The sequence below is a fragment of the Elephas maximus genome, chromosome 9 (assembly GCF_024166365.1).
Source record: "Elephas maximus indicus isolate mEleMax1 chromosome 9, mEleMax1 primary haplotype, whole genome shotgun sequence".
In the NCBI taxonomy this organism is placed as follows: Eukaryota; Metazoa; Chordata; class Mammalia; order Proboscidea; family Elephantidae; genus Elephas; species Elephas maximus.
Genome location: NC_064827.1, coordinates 72,915,787 through 72,920,021, shown reverse-complemented (window position 1 = coordinate 72,920,021; position 4,235 = coordinate 72,915,787). Strand labels below are relative to the sequence as shown.

General features: G+C 38.7%; 1 pseudogene; it reads left to right on the top strand.

Annotated features, from left to right (window-relative positions):
• The first annotated feature begins 3,276 nt into the window (after positions 1-3,276).
• On the top strand, positions 3,277-4,201 carry LOC126082455 (olfactory receptor 1J4-like; annotated as a pseudogene).
• The last annotated feature ends 34 nt before the right edge of the window (positions 4,202-4,235 follow it).

Genomic DNA, 4,235 nt, shown 5'->3' with positions numbered 1-4,235 from the left:
TCAATAATTAGAAAGTAAACAACTTAGTAACAAAAAACTTGAATGTTTTGCAAGAGAAGGTAGAGTTAATAAGTACATGAATAAGTGCCCAGTACCTTTAATGAACATAGAAATAAAAATACAGTAAAACCAAAATGAGATACTATTACAAACCTACCACAAAGGCAAAAAAAAAAAAATTTGACAACACCAAACATTGGTACAAAGTTGGAGTTCTTGAAATAACATGGGGTTCAGAGGTAAGAGACCTGGGTTACAACCTCCAACTTGGTTTATTATGGGCTGTTTTATCTCATTTTCCCCAGTGTAAACTGAGAGGGCAAAAAGATTTGTGAATCACTAAGCTCCTAGTAGATGCTTTGTAGCTATTATCATTATTCCTCAAGGGTTAACTCTCCTATTACCTGCTATAAACAAACAATTCTTCTCCAAAGGGAAGTCAAGGAAAAATTTAGTGGTTATTTGTTGTTTGTTTCTAATTTGGCTTTTGTGAATATTTCCCACTGGGGTCCTCTCCACGAGCCCATGCCCATTGCTCAGGAGCTGTGAACAAGTGTCTGAATAGATCTACCTTGTTTGGTTAGGAACGGATCACTCTTCTCAATGTGTCTTTGAGACTCTTAGAGGCTCCATCTGTTTTACCTGATTTTGGGTCTTCTTGAGAGAAATGGAAGAACCATCCCATACCTTATAGCTGAAGGTATCTGTGCTCGTCACCTTAGAGTCCATGTTAGAGCAGGAGTAGAATTTAGATTCAGTCATTTGATTATCTGTGTTCGTGTGTGTTTACATGTGCAGGCATTCAGTGTGCTCATGATTGTTAACATGATTCTACTCTTCAAACAAGAGCAAGACAGACAGGTCTGTGCAGAATAATTTTTCTGGAACTGATCATTCATCCAGATTTTTAGAGGATAGGGTAAACACATATCTCCTCTCATTTGCTCTTATCCGTCATTGGGTTCTGTTGGTTTTTCCTCCAGATTTAATCCCAATTCTCCTTAATTATCTCCATCCTACCTGCAATAATCCAGGCAAAAATCCAGGTATACACAGTCATTAATTTGTATCTGGACTACTGCAGTAGCCTTCTAATAAGATCCTTGCTGACACTCAAGCATTACTATACTGTGGTCCCCACCTAGTAGCCAGTAAGATATTCAAAAATTTTAAATCACTCATTTGATTAACCTTTTCAAGGGTGTTGTGTTGCTCTGAGAATATAGAATAGAATAGAATAGAATAGAACAGAACAGAATAGAATAAAACAGAACAGAATAGAACAGACTAGACTAGACTAGAATAGAATGGAAAATTTCTATTACAGCAGAGCAGGCGTTACATAATCTGCCTCCTATATAATTCTCCTGCCTCATATCCTTCCCTAGCTCACTTTACTCCTGCATTTTCTCTGTTCTTTCCTCATTCATGTTCTTAACACTTACCTAGATTGCCCATTTCTAGAATTTTCACATGGAATGCTCTTTCTTACTATGCTGGATTTCTTTTCTAGAACCCATAACAATGGGCTTTCTCAACACCGTAACTTTTTTTAATTTAACAATATCTATTAAAATCATAAATATACACACCCTGCAAATACATTTCTAGAAATTATTGATATATTTGCCCATGTGCAAAATGATGTAGGAGCCACGTTATTCACTGTGCTATTGCTAGAAATAACAAAACATTACAAGCAACCTAAATGTCTATCATGTAGCTAATTAGCATTCTTATAATGATATATTTACAGTTATAATTAACATAGTAATGTTCAGCAAAACTGAATGTGTAATTCTTCTCAAGTAACAATGTTTTCTTAACAGCATTTTAAACTTAGCAGATAGAAGAACATAGGGGTTTTAGGTACCATGTAGTAAAGTTGGAGAGCCAGTGGTTGGCACAAATGGTTAAGACCTTGGCTATTAACCAAAAGGTCAGCAGTTTGAATTCACCCAGGTGTGCCTCAAAAAAAAGGCCTGTTACTCTGCTTCCAAAAGTTCACAAGTCATTGAAACCTTTATGGAATGAAGTTCTACTCTGAAACACATGGGGTCACAATGAGTCAAAATTGACTTGATGGTAACTGGTTTGGTTTTTTTTTTTGTTTAGTCCAGTTGGGAGAATTTGTAGATACCAGAATCTTTGGTTAATGCCTAATGTGAATGATGGGTCCTTTAATGAGGCACCTCTCAGCCCTCAAAGTGAAAAACCTTGGGAACAATTGAGTCTTAATATATTACATGAGTTCTATTTTGTAGTAGGCACAGGCACCATATTTCTTTTTCTTATTATTTTGTCAATGTTCCTATGGATTGGACTGAGGCTAACTGATCTGAAGACTCGAGAGGAATGATAGTATTCAGAGTATAAGCAGTATTCCAAATGAGAAAACTGTCAGGTCTGTGTCACTGGCATAAAACTAGGTTAGGATCAGCTTAAAAGGAGAAGGTTCTATTTGGTAAACTAGCCTAGACACACAATTACAAAGAGCTTCTTTCTTGGACAGTTTCAGGGTGTGACTGGAAAAGCCAATGTCTTTCATGGTGTTGTGAAAACAAAAGTGGTATGGTTTGAATTGAGGAGATTTATCAAACAGAACTTGGAAGATAAACTAATCTTCATTCTTCCCTTCCAAAAAACATTCCTTTAGAAAGAGTAATGGTACACCGAAAATGTTGAGAAGTGGGAAGGAATTTTGTTGAAGGAAGGACTGATAGGTATATTACAAGGTATGTTAAGGTCCTTTGTTATTGACCTTAATGACATTGCTTTGGCTAGTTACTTATGATGTTTCTCACCAAATGTCCAAATCCTAATTTCTGTGAGATTCAGAGCAGCCAATTGGGTGTCTTATCTTGGTCCAACTCATTGAAACATTGTGTGAGAGGAATAGGGAGGGTCAAGAGTGGCACCAAACCAATTGAGCCTGTAATGGTCTTTCTATCAAGTGATCACTGACCTATTTTTGCATCCTAAATTCTTAATTGCAGGTCTCTGTTATAAACTGAGGAACTTCTCACGTTTAAACATGGTCTGATCTGATAAATAATTCTGATGTTTCATGGTTCCCACAAAAGAGTTGTGTTGTTTTCTAGATGGACACATAATGAACAGAGGTCAGACCGTTACTACACCATTACCCAGGGAAAAGTGCATGAGATAGTCAGATTAAGTTTCAAAAACATTTTCTCACTATGTGACATCAGAATGATTTCTTATCCTTTCACATTTCCATGTGTCTTATCACCTACAGCAAAAGAGAATAACAGGATGAGGAGGGATAATCAGAGTAGTGTCTCTGAATTCCTCCTCCTAGGACTTCCCATCTGGCTGGAGAAGCAGGACATGTTCTTCCCCCTGTTCCTGGGCATGTACCTCACCACAGTGCTGGGGAACCTGCTCATCATCCTGCTCATCAAGCTGGGCTCTCACCTCCATACCTGCATGTACTTCTTCCTCAGCCACTTGGCCCTCACTGACATCTCTTTCTCATCAGTCACAGCCCCAAAGATGCTGATGAACATGCAAACACAGAGTCAATCCATCTCATATGCTGGGTGCATTTCTCAGGTGTATTTTTTCATATTCTTTGTTGATATTGATAATTTCCTTCTCACCTCAATGGCCTACGATAGGTACATGGCCATTTGTCACCTCCTTCACTAGACCATCATCATGAGTCAGAACCTGTTTCTTGCTAGTAAGTCTGTTCTGGGTCTTATCCTTTGCCAATGCCCTACTCCTGGCCCATCTGTCCTTCTGTGGACACAACACTCTTCCCCACTTCTTTTGTGACCTCTCTACCTTACTTAAGCTGTTCAGCTCAGACACCTCAACCAATGAGTTGGTTATTCTGACTATAGGGGGGATGGTCATTATCCTTCCATTCGTATGTATCCTGGTCTCTTAAAGCTACATTGGTGCCACCATCCTGAGGGTGCCCTTGACCAAGGGAATCTGCAAAGCCTTGTCCACTTGTGGCTTTCACCTCTCTGTAGTGTCTCTGTACTATGGGGCAATTATTAGATTGTATGTTTCCCCCTCATCCAGTGACTCCAATAGCAAGGATGTCATTGTGGCTGTATTTTACACTCTGGTCACTCCCATGCTAAATCCCTTTATCTACAGTCTGAGAAACTGGGACGTGAAAGGAGCTCTGGGAAATATATTCAGTAGAGGAAAGTTTTCACCATAATGTACTCTGTAGACTAGTGTTGTGACTTGTTTTG